This window comes from Pteronotus mesoamericanus, unplaced genomic scaffold (genome assembly GCF_021234165.1).
Source record: "Pteronotus mesoamericanus isolate MK-2021 breed Mesoamerican mustached bat unplaced genomic scaffold, CSHL_Meso_final contig_94, whole genome shotgun sequence".
Taxonomy (NCBI): Eukaryota; Metazoa; Chordata; class Mammalia; order Chiroptera; family Mormoopidae; genus Pteronotus; species Pteronotus mesoamericanus.
Window position 1 is genome coordinate 20,858,269 of NW_026555285.1, and position 18,097 is coordinate 20,876,365.

The window sequence follows — 18,097 nt, forward strand, 5'->3', positions numbered from 1 at the left end:
GTGGCTCTGTGGGGGGACATCTCAGAGAAAGAACAATAGCATCTGCCTGTAGCTCTGTCAGGGAGAAACGTGTCCCTCAGCTCTTGCCCTGATGCCAGACACTTCAATTTCTCCCAAATGGCACTGGTGCCTTTCAAGCTGCTCCCTGGTGCTGGAGATCAGAGGTGGGGAGTCTGAATAAGTCTGTGCGTGGGCACTTTAAGAGGAACTGCTTGGTACTCCAGCAGTTTCTTAAACCAACTCAATCCCCATTGGTTTTTACAGCAAGAAGTTATGGGGACTTATCTTCCTGGTGCTGGAACCCTGGGCTCAGGGGTTTCATGTGGGGCTGGGACTCCTTGCTTCTAAGATACCCCTCATGAATTTTTATCCACCATACATGAATGTGGAACCAGCATGTTCCATGTCTCTGCCCCTCCTACAAGTCTTGATGGATGTGGTTTCTTCAATTTCGTAGTTGTCTAACTTCCATTCAGTTTGATTTCTGACAGTGCTGAGTAATGGTTATTCTAGAATTTACTGTAGTTTTGATGTGGTTGTACGAAGAGGTGGGCTGTGTTTACCTTCACCTTCATATTGACCACAAGTTATTTTGTCTTTCATATATTTTATTTTACTTTTTCTTACTCTACTTTTTCCTTCTTTTTTCCTGTTCTTATTTTAGTTATTCTTCCTCTTTCTTGGTCCCTTTTTTATATTTTCCTGTTTCTATTCAGTATTTGTATTAGTTTGCTTCCTTTTCTCCTCTTATATCGCTTTTCTATTTTTTGGTCTTCTCTTATTCATTCCCCCCCCTTTTTCTGTTATTCTATTTCACCCTCCATTTTTATTATTATTTGCCCATTTGTCATTGATTTTGCTGTTGTTTTTTGAGGGGAGCTGCTTGTTTTGGTTTTTTGTTTTGTGCTCTTTTTTGTTGTTCTGTCAGCACCTGTACAATGACATACAAGATGTGGTGAGCATTGAGCCTCTCAATCAGCCAGCCAGTTAGGACGTCCCACCAATGAATAGGCCAACTACAATTGGGTCCCAAATACAACAAGAAAGCCTAACCTAACCCACACAAAAGACATCCCTAGCGTATCCAGCTCAGTAAATCAAGGAGACTGCACCACTGGGTCACGCAGATGGTCCATAGACAGAGGAAAAACTGCTCAATGTCACTAGCCATTAGAGAGATGTAAATTAAAACCACAATGGGATATCACCTCATACCTGGCAAAATAGCTATCATTAATAAATCAACAAATAAGTACTGGTGAGGATGTGAAGAAAAGTCAAATCTAGTGCACTGTTGGTGGAAATGCAGGCTGGTACAGCCATTGTGAAAAACAGTATGGGATTTCTTCAAAAAACTAAAAATGAAATTGCCTTTTGACCCAGTGATTCCACTTTCGGGAATATATCTGAAGGATCCTGAAACACCAATTCAAAAGAATGTATGTACTCTTAAGTTCATAGCGGTGCTATGTAAAATAGCCAAGGTTTGGAAATGGCCTAAGTGCCCATGAGTAGGTAAGTGGATTAAAAAAAATCTGTGGTATATTTACACCATGGAATATGACACAGTAGTTAAAAAGAAGAAATTATTACTTATTGCAACAGCATGGATGGAAGTGGAGACTATTAAGCTACGTGAAATAAAACAGTCAGTAAAAGACAAATACCATAGGCTCTCAGTTATAAATGGAATCTAATGAACAAAATAAACTAATGAACAAAAGACAACCAGAGGCATAGAAAAAGGTGTCAGCTCTCAGCTTCATGAGAGGAGAGGGTAGGCGGGGGCTGGTTGAAATAAGGTGAAAGGATTAGTCAAAGAATATATATTCTTGACCCATGGACATGGACAATGATGTAGGTATTGACAGTGGATGCTGGGGACAGGCTGAATGGAAGAGGTAAAGGGGCAAAAAATCAGACAATTGTAATATCATAAACAATAAAATATGTAAATTAAGAAAAAGTACATAGAAAGGCAAATAATAAAGATAACCAAGATAATTCTGGAAAAAAATTGCTGTGGAGACTTATTTTACCAAATATTGAGACTTATTATAAAGTTAAAAAAATAATCCATATATTTTAGGTGCAAGGATAGGCAAATAGATGTATGAAAAAGAATAGAGTTAAGAAATATATTCACTCTGTAGACATATGATCCATAAAAAAATGAATCTTACAAATTAGTAGAGAAAGTGTAGACTTCTCACTTAATGGTATTAGTCAATTGGTATCTATATTAAATTTAATAAAATTAAGTTAGGGTGAATTTTTGGTGTATGTCAAAAATATATAAACTTTTAGATAATAATTAAAATTAAAGGAGGGAAAGGGTTTTAAAATGTAAACAATGAGTACTGAATCAATAATAATATGTAAAATAATGATAAATTTTGTGATTTTTAAATTAAAAGTTCTGATTATTAAAATCTAGTGAAAATTCAAGCTATACCACAACAGTAGATTTTTATGCAAACCAGTAAGAAAAAGACAACTGAACAGAAAATCATGCAAGTAATTTGAAAGGTGCTTTTCAAAAATAAATATCCAAATAGACAGTACAACTATAAACATGCGTTCAGTCTCACTAGTAATCAGGAATTAAAAATTATAAACTAGATACATTTACTTTCCCATCAAAATAGCTAACATGGAAAATACTGAAAACCCCAAATGTTATCAAGCATGAGGAGCAACTGGGCCTCTTTTTGCTGCTTAAAATAAGGGAAATAAGTGCAAACATATTGCAAAGTGCTTTAGCATTATCTACCAAAACTGAATATACGCACACTACATAAGCAACTCCCTTCTCAGGCATATTTTTTATATAAATGCATTACATGTGCACCAATAAACATTTATAGGAATGTTCATGATAATCTATTTTACAATAACCTCCAATGGAAAAAAATATACACATGCACCACCAGTGGAACAGATAAATAAATAATGGTGTAGTCATACAATTAAATTCTATTAAAATGAAAATGTATGAAGTACAAATCTGTATCACAACATGGGTAAGCCTTGCAAGCATCGTATTAAGTAAAGAGAGCTGACACAAAAAAAACACAGATTATCTCATTCTATTAACATCAAATTAAAACAAAAACAACCGTAATATTATAGTCATCAGACTTAGATGATGAAAGTGTAAGAAAGCAAAGTGATTACCATAAATATCAAGATAATGGCTACTTGGGAGGAAGGATAAGTGTAAGAAGGGACAGTGATTAGAATACCAGACAAGGCGGCATGGAGTGTTCCATTTCTCAAACTATATGTTGTTTACAAACGTGCTCATTTTGTAAGAAATTACTGAGCAGTCCTTTTGGTTTCTTGAGTGACAGATATACATTTCTGTATGTGTATTGCCTTTATTAATATGTTTAAAATGATTTAATAACTCTAAATTTGTAAATCAGAAAAAATAAATGTTGCCAATCCATGTGATTCTCACTTTAGAGTATAATCATGAATTTTGGAGTTGAGGTTTGAAACTTAGATTTCAAGTTTAAAACTTACAATCTGCATGCATTTTCACAAGTTACATTCATCTCTCAGTCTCAGTTTTATGTTTAAGATGATAATACAAACTTTTCTGTTAAAAAATAAAGACATCTTAGACATTATTATGAGGATTAAATATAGTAACATTGATTTCAACTCAGAAATATATGTCAAGACCAGTCTCTTCTTTCCAGTTTAATTGCAAAAACCTGCACTCAAGATACCATCACCTTAAACAAGAATGATTCCAAAGTCCGGACTTTTTTTGTTTCAAGTACATTCTCAAACTTAGTTTTCCTTTGATAAAACAACTTGATAACATCCTTTCTTTCATTTAGCATTTTCCTTGAAAATCTTTCACTATAGGATGAAGTTCAATTTCCTTAGATGACACAAAAGGCTGTTTTGCAGTTCTGTAGTTCACTCCCTCTCCTTTCTCATTTTCCACAAATCTGCCTCAAGAAACCTATTGTCACACCATGAGACCTTTACAGAATTCCCCACTCTTCCTTTTTACTCCATATCTTTGAACAGTGATCTCTGTGACTGAAATGTGCCCTGCCATCATGTCTGTGTGACAAATATTTATTCATTCTCCCAGATGCAACTAAAATTATCCTCTCCTATGAAATCTTAATGGTTTCCCCTGACAAGTCCTAAGCCACTCTTGTACTCTATCAACGTCTCTGTGATACCAGGGGAAATTTGGCATGATCCATTGTCTGTACGTAGATTACCACTTAGCCAAGTTTTAGGACTTTTCTGGCATTTTCATAGAAGTGATTTTTCTGCCCTTCTCTAACAGGTACACGAAAAGGTGAAAAGAAAGAGAGAAAGAGCTGGCAAGTAGCAGAAAAGAAAAAAAGAAATCACATGTGAACTCCATTAAGAAAAGTCAGGGTCTCACGCGGGCTGGCGAACACTTGCACCTGCCAGCAAGGCCTCACACAGACTGGCACCCATACGGCCTGTGAGGGAGTGCACAGAGGGGCAAGGGCAGGCATAAATTGACCTACCCGCCGCGATTGCGGAGCGGCCCACAAAATAAGTAGAGCTGCCCAAAGTCCCTGGGGGAGAGACCAGAAACAGGATTAACCGGAGAGTCCTAGAGCTGATTTCCTCCCATTTCCGTAGTCCCCATTTGGCGAGGGCAAGCAACGCACCCAAAGAGCCAAAACCGGGGAAAACACACAATAGAAGACCCTAAACTGACCAGTGCCGCGAAGCTCGCGTGCCAGGGAGGCCAGATGAGCACGGGAGGTCGCGAATAAGCCCCCTGGTCTGGGGCAAACACATGCGAGCCCAGGCAGGTGGGGGACCCTGCCGCGCTGGGAACGCACTCAAGGAGCTCTCGTGAGAGCGCAGAGAGATCCCAAAAAACAGCCCAGCCCTGACCGAAGGGGTCACAGAGCTGCTCCAAGCAGGAGTCAGACACAGGCATTAGACTCCTGAAAGGCTCAGACAAAAAACCCAAGGCCCTATAGGGTCAACAACTGACATCATCAGAGGCAAGCCCAGAAAGAAAAGTAAAGGACAAAAATACTTAACAGACTCTCACAAAAAGGGGAAGAAAAAGAAGTTCCCCCCAAATGAGTGGAAAAGGGGACTCCCCACAGAGAGAGCTCAATGAAATAGAGGCAAGGGAACTATCAGATATGGAATTTAAAACAATGGTTCTAAGGAAGCTCAATGAGCTCAGCCAGCTCAAAGAGAACTATGAGAAACTGCAGAGAAACTATCAGGATCTTACAGCAAACTATATCAGCCTGGAAAAGGACATAGAAACAATCAAGAAGACACAAGAGGATATGAAGAATACCATTTCTGACTTGAAGAACACAGTAGAAGGAATCCAAAGCAGGCTGGATGAAGCTGAGGATCGAATCAGTGAGATGGAGGACAAGGTAGAAAAAAGCTCCCAGAAAGAACAAGAAATGGAAAAACGGCTCAAAAAGAATGAAGAAGCATTTAGGGAAATGCAGGACAACCTGAAACGCAATAATATCCGTATAATAGGGATACCAGAATGAGAAGAAGAGGAGCAAGGAATAGAGAACCTCCTCGAAAAAGTAATGATGGAAAATTTCCCTAATTTGAGGAGAGAAAGGCTCTCATGGATCCAGGAGGCACAGAGGACCCCACTCAAGAAGGACCCAAGGAGGTCCACTCCAAGACACATCATCATTAAAATGACAAACGTCAAAGACAAAGAGAGAATCCTCAAGGCAGCAAAGGAGAAGGAGAAAGTAACATACAAGGGGGCCCCGATACGCCTAGGAGCTGACTTCTCAACAGAAACACTACAAGCCAGAAGGGAATGGCAACAAATATACCAAGCCATGAAAAGCAAGGGCCTACAGCCAAGGCTGCTCTACCCAGCTAGGCTCTCCATTAAAATAGAAGGAGAAATACGGAGTTTCCCAGACAAAAGAAAGCTAAAAGAATACATCTCTACCAAACCAGCACTCCAAGATATGCTAAGGGGACTGGTTTAAGCAGATGAAGGAAAAGAATGAGACAGAGAGGAACACAAGTACAAAGAGAAGAGATGAGTAAGTTTTTATCAGTAATATCTCTCAATGTGAATGGACTCAATGCCCCAATCAAAAGACACAGGGTAGCTGAATGGATAAGAAAACATGACCCACACATATGCTGCCTACAAGAGACCCACCTCAGAGCAAGAGACCTACGCAGATTGAAAGTAAAGGGATGGAAAATAATATTCCAAGCAAATGGACATGAGAAAAAGGCTGGCGTTGCCATGCTTGTATCAGACAAAGTAGATTTCAAAGCAAAGGCCATAAAGAGAGACCCAGAGGGGCACTTTATCATACTGAAAGGAAGAATCTATCAAGAAGACATCAACATTGTAAACTTATATGCTCCCAATATAGGAGCCCCCAAGTTTATAAGGAAATTGTTGGATGACTTCAAAAAAGATATAGATAGCAACACACTGAGAGTAGGGGATTTCAACACCCCACTGTCAAAAATGGACAGATCTTCCAAACAAAACATTAATAAACATATCGTGGCGCTGAATGAAACACTGAATCAAAGAGACTTAACTGACATATATAGAACCTTCCATCCCAAAGAAGAAAAAGAGCACATTCTTTTCAAATGCTCATGGCAGTTTTTCAAAGATAGACCACATGATAGGACACAAAGCAAGCCTCAGTAAATTCAGGAAAATTGAAATAATACCAAACTTTTTCTCAGACCACAAGGCCTTGAAACTCGAAATCAAACTCAAAGAGAAACTTCAAAAAACTTGAAAACTCATGGAGACTGAACAGTACACTATTAAACAATGAATGGATCAATAATGAGATAAGAGAAGAAATCCAAAAATTTCTGGAAACAAATGAAAATGAACAGACAACTGTACAAAACCTATGGGACACAGCAAAGGCTGAGGCTGAGAGGGAAGTTCATAGCAATACAGGCTTACCTTAAAAAGATAGAAACATTTCAAATAAAAGACATAACACTACAACTTGAAGAACTGGAGAAACAACAACAAATAAATCCCAGAGCAAGTAGAAGGAAGGAAATAGTCAAGATGAGAGCAGAACTGAATCACATAGAGACAAAAAGAACAATTCAGAGGATCAACCAATCCAGAAGCTGGTTCTTTGAAATGATTCATAAAGTTGACAAGCCTTTAAGCAGACTCATCAAGAAAAAAAGGGAGAGGACCCAAATTAATAATATCAGAAATGAAAGAGGAGAAAAAACAACTGATACCACAGAAATACAAAGGATCCTCAGAAACTACTATGAACAATTATATGCCAAGAAATTTGAAAATCGTGATGAAATGGACAAATTTTTAGAAAAGTATAATCTTCCAACACTGAAAGAGGAAGAAACAGAAAGCTTGAACAGACCGATAACAGCTGGGGAAATTGAAGCAGGAATCAAGAAACTCCCAGCACACAAAAGCCCAGGGCCAGACGGTTTCCCAGGAGAGTTTTACAAAACATTTCAGGAAGAGCTAACCCCTGTCCTTCTCAGACTATTCCAAAAAATCCAAGAGGAGGGAAGACTCCCAGACTCCTTCTATGAGGCCAGCATCACCCTGATCCCAAAACCAGATAAAGACCCTACAAAGAAAGAAAACTACAGGCCAATTTCGCTGATGAACATAGATGCTAAAATCCTCAACAAAATATTGGCAAACCGCATCCAGCAATACATTCAAAAGATTATCCATCATGATCAAGTGGGATTCATCCCAGGGATGCAGGGATGGTTCAATATCCGCAAATCAGTAAACGTGATACACCACATAAATCAAAGAAAAGACAAAAACCACATGATGATCTCGATAGACGCAGAAAAAGCATTTGACAAGGTGCAGCACCCATTTATGATCAAAACACTCAGCAAAATGGGAATAAACGGGGCCTTCCTCAACATAATAAAGGCCATATATGAAAAACCTACAGCCAATATCATACTCAACGGGCAAAAACTGAAAGCTTTCCCACTAAGATTGGGAACACGACAAGGATGTCCGCTCTCACCGCTTCTTTTCAACATCGTATTGGAAGTCCTAGCCACAGCGGTCAGACAAGAGAAAGAGATAAAAGGCATCCAAATAGGAAAGGAGGAAGTAAAACTATCATTGTTTGCAGATGACATGATAGTGTACATAGAGAACCCTGTAGACTCTACCAAAAAACTCCTCAACCTAATAAGTGAATTTGGCAAAACAGCAGGATACAAAGTCAACATTCAGAAATCAAAGGCGTTTCTGTACACCAGCAATGCAATAGAAGAAGAAGAAATCAGGAAAAATATACCATTCGATATAGCACGAAAAAAGATAAAGTACCTAGGGATAAATTTAACCAAAGACACAAAAGACCTGTATGCAGAAAACTATGCAACATTGAAAAAAGAAATTAAGGAAGACACAAATAATTGGAAGCATATACCGTGCACATGGATTGGAAGAATTAATATCCTTAAAATGTCCATACTACCAAAAGCAATTTATAGATTCAACGCAATCCCTATTAAGATACCAATGACGTATTTCACAGAAATAGAACAGACATTTCAAAAATTTATATGGAACCATAAACGACCTCGAATAGCCGCAGCAATTTTGAGAAAGAAACACAAAGTAGGAGGGATCACAATACCGGACATCAAACTCTACTACAAAGCCACTATACTCAAAACAGTCTGGTACTGGCACAAGAACAGACCCATAGACCAGTGGAACAGAATAGAAAGCCCAGAAATAAGCCCAGGTCTCTATGTACATCTAATATTCGACAAAGGGGGCAGAAGCATAAAATGGAGCAATAACAGCCTCTTCAACAAATGTTGTTGGGAAATCTGGATGGCTACATGCAAAAAATTGAAATTGGATCATCAGCTGACACCATACACAAAAATAAACTCAAGATGGATAAAAGACTTAAATATAAGTCGCAACACCATCAAAGTCCTCAAGGAGAACATTGGCAGGAAACTCTCAGATATCCCACGCAGCAATTTTTTCACTGATATGTCTCCTAAAGCAAGGGACATAAAGGAAAGAATAAACAAGTGGGACCTCATCAAAATAAGAAGCTTCTGCACGGCTAAAGAAAACATCAGCAAAATGAAAAGGGAGCCAACCATTTGGGAAAATATATTTGCTAATGATACATCAGATAGAGGTTTGATCTCCAAGATATACAAAGAACTCACTCGACTTTACTCCAAGAAGACAAACGATCCAATCAAAAAATGGGCAAAGGACCTGGGCAGATGCTTTTCTAAGGAGGAGATACAGAGGGCCCAGAGGCATTTGAAAGGATGCTCTGCATCACTAGCCATCAGAGAAATGCAGATCGAAACCACCATGAGGTACCACCTCACACCGGTCAGAATGGCCATCATAAACAGATCCACAAACAACAGGTGCTGCCGAGGCTGTGGAGAAAAGGGAACCCTAGTCCACTCTTGGTGGGAATGCAGACTGGTGCAGCCACTATGGAAAGCAGTGTGGAATTTCCTCAGAAAGCTGAAAATGGAACTGCCCTTTGATCCAGCGATTCCCTTGCTGGGACTATACCCTGAGAACACCAAAACACCAATACAAAAGAACCTATGCACCCCAATGTTCATAGCAGCACAATTGACAATAGCCAATTGTTGGAAGCAACCTAAATGCCCATCAGTAGATGACTGGATCAAAAAATAATGGTACATATACACAATGGAATACTACGCAGCAGAAAGAAAAAAGAAGTACTAAACTTTGCGACAGCATGGATGGAACTGGAGAGCATCATGCTAAGCGAAATAAGCCAGGGGGCGAAAGACAAATACCATATGATCTCACCTATAAGCGGAACCTAACCAACAATGCAAAGAAACAAGGAAAATATGACCAGCAACACTGAAAGGAAAAGAAATCAACAGAGACAAGAGGGAAGGCGGGGGCAGGGAAAGGGAAGGGAAGGGGAAAGTCAAGGAACATATAGCAAGGACTCATGGACAAAACCAAAGGGGAAGAGCTGAGGGAGGGAAGGTGGGAGGGGGCAAGGGAAAGAGGTGGGGGGAAGGCAGAGAGAAATGTATTTAAAAAGTAAATAAATTAATTTAAAAAAATAAACAATTTCAATTAAAAAAAAAAAAAGAAAAGTCAGTGTCTTTTTTTCCCCTTTGCCTAGCTATGCTTCCAAAATTTTGTGCTGCATCAAGGTGTTTTCGAGAGAAGCAAGTGAAAAAAAGTTTTGGTGGACAGCTGTGGTTTCATTATTAAACTTTAAGGAATCTAAGAGATACATCACATGTAAGAATAGACGTGAAAGTATAGTCAACACAAGTTAGACCATTTCTCCAATGCGGGCTATAGCCATGTTGTCAGAAACTTACATATCAGGAGTGGTCAATGTCAATGACTGTTACTCATAGTCAATCTTTTTTCAAGCAAATTACATTTCATTGTTACTTAAATGAAGGTATCATTTCTTCCTAAAACACTATCCATCTTCACTAATTTAGAATGCATTCTCCGATGAACAAATTATGTTCCTACTCAGACACACTATACATAGATTTGCCCTTGTAAAAAAAAAGGAGCTCTATCACGAACCTTTAGTTTGGAATGTGAAAACTGGAAACCTTTAAATAGATTTAGGTTTATTGCAGCCAATGTACTTCATGATTCCAGAGTCTTTCTCTCACAGCGTTTACATGGATCTTTTAGGGCAGCTCAGTTTCAACTAATTTGAAGGATAATTGTTTATTTCACCTGAGTACTCACATGAGACACGCAAAGTAAATTTTGGATGCCCTATGCCATCCCAAATGATGAGACATGATTCTCCAAGGGTCTCTCATGTCTCTCTGCATCTTGCAAGAGAGGCGTTCAGTGATGTTTTTCCTAGAGTATCTTTCTGAGGACAGTTGTAATTACCATAACTTTTTACTCTTTTTAAATAATAGACTTTAACTTTAGAGCTGTTTTGGGTTTATAGAACAGCTCTATAGTGGAGCAATAATACATATCTCCCCTGTACCTCTAATTCCTTCCCATCATAGTTTCCTATTATTAACATTTTGCATTAGTGTGATATTTTGTTAAAATGATGGACCGGCATCAGTCCATTATTATTAACTAAAGGTCATGGTTTAGAATTCACTCTCTGTGATATACAATTTTGTGGGTTTGCAGAATAGTTTTACTGCCCTAAAAATATCTGTGTTTTACCTACTCATATTTCCCTCTCTCCACCAACCTCTGACAGCCACTGATATTTTTCTTTCTTTATAGTTTTTCTTTAGGAAAAAAAAACTGTCACATAGTTGACATTACATAGCATGTGGCAGTGAAAATAAAAAATATATATATATTTAGCCTTAGTCCTCTATTCCTGACACAGAGCTTCTAAAACGTTGGGATTTCTTAAGTGATAGGGATTATTGGAGTACCTTTTGTTACTCATTGTGAGCCCCTTTAAATCATACTTGCTTTATATTAGTAAAGTTGCAACTGTGAAAACTGGGTTTCAGCCATTTGGTGCCCTTATATTGACTCAAGAATTCGTGTTGAAGGAAACAGGATATTATTAACAGGTTTCCATCCTTGCAAGGGCTGAGAGCGCTTCTGCTTGGAGCCCTCCTCTCCCATGAGACCCAGAATTTCCCTTGCTCCCCAGAAGGCTACAGCCAAAATCGCACCCAGAAGTTCCGCATTCCCTTACCTGTCCATCACCTGGTCATGCAAACAGATCTCTACCACCTCTGGAATGTGCACTTGTGGGTTTCAGAGTCACCATCTTCTCGCAGAAGTTCCCTCCTTCAGGATCTGGGGTACGTTGTTCTCAGCCCCCATGTAGCAGTCCAGGAACTGTGTGCCATGCTACACTGAATCATGGTGTCCCAGATGCTGGAACCGAGGGAAACACATGTCCCTCTGTGGGACCCTGCCTTCAGGAGTGGGCTTCCATCCTCTGTGGGGTCTAAGCCCCTGGTGGGCCCCACATCTCCTGGTACAGCAAGCATTCCCATCTTTGCAGGGAGCAGGGCCAGAGGCCCAGAATGCCCAAATGCCAAAAGCCTAGAGGGAGCGAGCTTGCACCGAGCTCCAGAGTCCCGTACCAAGAAAGCCCATACCCAGAGAGCAACTTCTCCATACCAGGAGTATGAGAGAAGGAGAGCAAGAGCACAAGCCTTTCTGCTAACTCCTGCTCCAGTTAAAAACACCCAGAAAAGAATAGCCATGCCTCACACTGCCAAGCCAGGCCAGTTTCAGAATATGCCACTCAAAAGCACTGTCCTTCAGAAACACAGACGTGTGCAGCTCAGCATTCCCAGTCACAGTTTAGCTCCAAGCACCTCTCGCAAGTCTGTGTGCACTGACCTGAATCCTTTTCACAGCATCCATTTCTCTCCTCCAGAGCAGCCTTTACTCCAGCCACCAGCTCACCAGCGTGTCTGTGTGCGTGGCCAGGCAGGCCACCTACAGCACCGCCAGATCCGCCCCCATCTTCTGTGCAGGAAGGGCGCTGAGGATGTTTCCAATGCGCCTGCCGAACTCCAGCCGTTGTGTTTCTCAGCACACTCCAATTGAAAGGCTTGGCTTAGAACTTCCTGTGCAGCCAAAAAATCTGGCTCTTCCAGATTGTGACATGTTAGTGTCTGCCATTTTTGTCATTTCCCTGGTGTCTCTGACCCTCTTTCAGCTGCCATCTTTAGTCAGGACAAGAGTTTTTTTTCAGCCATGCACAGGCACCCAGGGTGGGCATCCAGCCCCGACAGCCCACACAGGCACTCTGTGAGCTTCTCCCTGCCCCTGGCTATGTCACAAGCCACTCTGCCAAGTGACTCTGCTTAGGCACATTCTCAGTCACAATTTGCCCCAGGCGACAGACTTCTTCTGCAGCTCCCCCCTTCAGGAAAGCACAGGCTGTTAATTTGCCTTTGTTATGCAATGTGCCTCAAACGCTCTTCTTTCTGATCGGTGGGCACCCTTCCTGCTCCCATTGCCCTTTTGCAGGACTTGGGGAGGTGGTGGGGTTCCTGTTTCCAGGGAACCTGTGCTCTGACTTGCCCCATTACGAAGTGACTTCTGGCGGGCTTCTAGATAGCTGCAGGATCGGGGCTCGTTGCCGGAGGAACAACCCATGTGATTACAGTGCTGGAATGTTTAAGTCCCTCCCTGGAAAGGGAGACTAAAGATTGACTTGGTCAATGATGATTTAATCAAGCATGCCTATCTCATAGAACCTTTACACTAACTCTTAAAGGATGGGACTTGTAGCACTTCTGGGTTGGTGAACTCACCAAGGTTCTGGGACGGTGATATGCCCAGAGACGGCCTGAAAGTTTTCCTTATCCCATGAGTATTTCCAGTTTGGTTGTCACTGAGCTGTATCTTTTACAATAAGCCGGTACTAGTAAGTAAAGTGTTTCCCTGAGTTTTGTGAGCCATTCTAGCAAATTATCAGATATTCATAGGGGGTAACGTGAACTCTAAATTTATAGCCAGCTGGTTGGAAGTATGGTGGCAACCTGGGACTTGAGACTGACCTCTGAAGTTGGAGCAGTATTTTATTAACTACAGGTAGTTAATGTTAGAATTGAATTGAGTTGTAGGATACCCAGGTGGTGTCTGAAGAGTTGGAGAATTGGTTGATAAGGGAAAAAACTCACACATTTAGTGTCAGAAATATTGTGAATAAAACAGCTGAGATTAACCTTTTCAGACTGGACTTTTTTCATCAGTAATATGCATTCGAGTTTCTTTCATACCTTTCTGTAGCTTGATTGTTCATTAATTTTCATAGCTGAGTAAAATTCCACTGCATGGAAATACTGATTTATTCTTTTACCCATTGAAGGATAATCATGAATAAAGCTGTTATGAAAATTTGTATGCACTTTTTTTGGTGTGGATACAAGTTTTCACTTAACTTGGGTAAATTCGAAGGTAAAGAGTTACTGGATCATATACTGAGACTATGATTAGCTATGTATGTCTTTCAAAGTGACAGTACCACTGCATTTCTACCAGCATTTAATGAGCTCTCCTACTGCTCTACATTCTTGACAGCATTTGCTATTGTCAGTTTTGCAATGTAGCTATTTTAACAGGTGTATAATAGTATCTCATTTTTGTTTTAGCTTAAAATTCCTTAATGACATATGATGCTGAGTATCTTATGCTTATTTCCCATATATATTTCTTTTTTGGAAATGTATCTATTCAGATACTTTGCCCAGTTTTAAATTAGATTGCTGGTATTCTTATTGTTGAGTTTTAAGTGTTGTTTACCATAGTTTCAATAAAAGTCCTTTACCAGTTATGTGTTTTTCAAATATTTCCTCCCAGTCAGCAGCTTGTCTTTTCTAAAAAGAAAAAATATATATATTAAATTTATTGAGGTGACATTGGTTAATCAAATTATATAGGTTGTAAGGGTACAAGTATAGGTTTTAAGGTTTTGTTTTGTTTTGTTTTTTTGAGAGAGAGAGGAATGAAGAGGGGGAGAGAGAGAAAGAGAAAGGCAGAAGCAGAGGCAGAGGCAGAGAGAAACATAAATCAGTTGCTTCCTCCATGCATCCTGGCTGAAGGATTTCACCTGTCTCCTAGGTATATGTCCGGACCAGGTATCAAACCCCCAACCTTTTGGTGCACCGGATAACACTCCAGCCAACAGGGTCATCCAATCTTGGCTCCAGAAAGTTTCAATTCTTAAACATTCTATACTCAATCCCCAGAGATTTATCAGTTACAGTTTATATTTTCCCACCAGTTTCTGGCTCCAGTAGCTTCTGCTCTTGCTAAGGTGCGTTTATTATGCTTTTAGTGTATAGGTTTCCCCTGCAAAATCAATTCTCTAATGAATCTTAAAAAGAGGTGTTGAATTTTTAGTTTGTTCATTTCTTTGCTTTTTGTGATGATGCAAGAAATAACTTCCAAGCTATTTTCATATTGAAGCAAAAAAAAAAAAACCACTGAGCTGATTTTTGTATGACAAACAGCTTTGAAAAATAAGCCCCCCTAAAAAAACATGTTTATTATAGCATTTAAAGATATAATGCCTCCTTCTGTATCAAATTGTATGTGTGTTTGTTGTCCAAAATTGAAAAGATAATAAGTGTCTCCCTCCAGGATAAAGCACAGGCATGTAAATTGCCCATTATAAAAGGCTGAGATTCCCTATGTCCAGGGAGGTTTTGCAATGCAACCCACGGTATTTAGAGGTGTCATTTGGCCCTCTTTCTGTCATTCTGTAAGGACTCTACCTGCTCCAGGTCTTTAGCAAAAAAACAGTAAGACAATATAGCACAACATTCACAAACCTTATCAAAATTATCTCACTTCATTTGGAACTTAATATAAAACAGCTGACTTTATTTTATAACTTCATTGTTTTCATCCCTTCAAGTACTAACTAAGTAGCTACTGAAAACATTAATTTATATCTACATTTTATCTAAGTAACTAAAGTTAGAAAACCAAAAATATAAAATTGAAATTAAAAGTTTAAAATTGAGCAACTTAGTGGGCTATATTATCTGATTTCTTCTCTGGATGTCAAGAAACAAATGCACCCCACCTTTGCATTTTGAATGGATTATTTGCTAATGTCAGTCCTAGGGATGGAATACTGAATCCAAGGAGGCAGTGCTGAACTACAGAGCATCAAAGATAGCGAGGAGAACTAGTTGCAGGGCTTTGAAATTGTGAAACGGAGTCAACATATTTAGAGTTTTACTAATAATAGCCAAACAAAACTTTGACTTTTCCTGGAGAAATAAAACATTGGAAATTAAGTTGTCATAAGCCATCAATACATATGGAATTGAAATATTTATATGGATATGCAATGGATCCCATTGAAATTTTGCTTATCAAGGTCAGTTTCTAACTGTGATTTGGATATTCTTTTTTATCCGTATGCAAGTATTCAAGTATATATATTTTGTGTTGATTTTAGAGAGAGAGAGAGAAAGTAAGAAAGGGAGGAATATTCATGTGAGACAGAAACATTGATAAGTTGCCTTCCATACACAACCTAACCAGGGATCAAACACGCAACCTAGGCCTGTGTCCTGACCGAGGACTGAAGCAGCAACGTTTTGGTGTATGGGACAATGCTCCAACCAATTGAACCAACGAGCAAGGGTCTGAATAGTTTCTTAACAGAATTATGGACTGCTTATTTCCTTGGTAATTTTTAAGCTCTGGAATTCTTTGCATTATTGCCTTCATTTTATGATTTCTATATACAGCTTTATGGTCATTCAGTTTCAAAACAGGAAGTGTTAACATTCTTTTGTTGAATAAAACCTTAAGGTTTGTTATCACTAATTCAATCTAAAGCTTAAAAAAGATGCTTAATATCTACAATTAATATAGAAAGCTAATGTTTCTTTTTTTAAACAATCCTTGAAAATCAAGCATGTCACTGCATTTACTTTCTTACTATGAGTCTTCCAATCATAATTTTCTCTCCTGATAACATAGAGTGGGCTAATAGCATGAAGCTGTCTTTATAGAATTATATATATAATCTCAATTTTTATTAGTGATTTTCCTCAGTTACATAGAGTTGTCTCACTGAATCAGTTCTCAGAAAAATTTTAGTTTGAAATATCGGCATTGAAATATCAGGGTTTTTTTCCCATTTTTCCTGATTAGATTTGTCAATGTATCACTTTTGGGAACTCTTCTTGTTGCTCATAACTTTAAATAATTACCCACAAGTGTTCCTGACACTTTTTATTTGGGAAGAAAAGAACTATAAGAAGAAGAGTTTGACAACATTTCTGGCAATCTTTTCGAACAAATGTTTTCATCATTCTATTACCATCCTTACCAGGTAATAAAGACACACACTGAAGACAAAGTGGAAAAATAATATAACAATGTATAATACAATCATTTTATAATTTAAGTACAAGTATTAAAATGAGAACTTGGACTTAGACGTAAAGTTGATGGGTAGAACACCTTAAGAATCTGAGGGTATTTGGATGGAATGATTATATTTTGCATGTTAGAAAGACATGAATTGGGAGAGGTATAAGAGGCAGAAATCTGTAGACTGGATATTTGTGTCTGACTAAAATTCATAGTTGAAACCTAATTCCCAGTGTGATTTGTTGGTGGGGCCTTTGGGAAGTGACTGGGCCATGAGGGGGGATCCCTCATGAGTGGGACTACTGACCTTATAAAAGAGACCTCACAAAGCTTTGCCACATGAGGCAAGTGAGAAGGATGGCTCTGTATGAAAGAGGCAGAGAGCTTTCATCAAGTACTAAATGTTGGACTTTCCAGCCTCCAGACTATGAAAAATAAATTTACATTGTTTATAAGCTACTGAGCCTATGGAATTCTGTTATAGCAGCCCAAACCAACTAAGACACATATAATTCAGAATTTTTTTATAGTTGAAATGTATTAAAACTCTAATGTAATTTGGAATCCATTGACCTGATAGTACCTCAATGTCAAAGGCATGCAAATTATGTAAAGCCTGCATACAAAGCAACTATTTACCAACCCTGTTTATAGATGATCAAGAAATTATGTTTAAGCACTTACACCCTAACATGAGAACATGTAACTTATACATAGGTGTTTTACTGCAATTTAATTAAATTATAGTGAAATGGATGGGAGTTTGTAGTCAAGACATAAACCTTTATTTTTTTCCCATTTAAATGAGTAGACTTCTATTGATGTAATGCTGGGAAAAAATATTCTTTATTCTGAAAATATGTTATTTCATGATTTGGATCTTTATTATTTCTACTTATATAATTATTTTCACTGTACCAGAGTTTCTAAATGTCTATAATATTTTCAAAAATAAAGATTTCCATAAAAAATAAAGTGACTTTTGCTCATAAAAATAATTGCTTCATTTCCATTTCTTTATTTCTTATGAGCTAACTTCAATAAATATTTATGTGATGATATTCAATGATGGATTGGTACTGACCACGGCAACTTAATATTTCCTACAGTTTGATTAAATGTTAAACAAGTTTCTTCTTGGTTGTAGCTCTCTGATCTCCCTCATTTTAGAAAACTTGTGATTGTAAATCTTTAGTC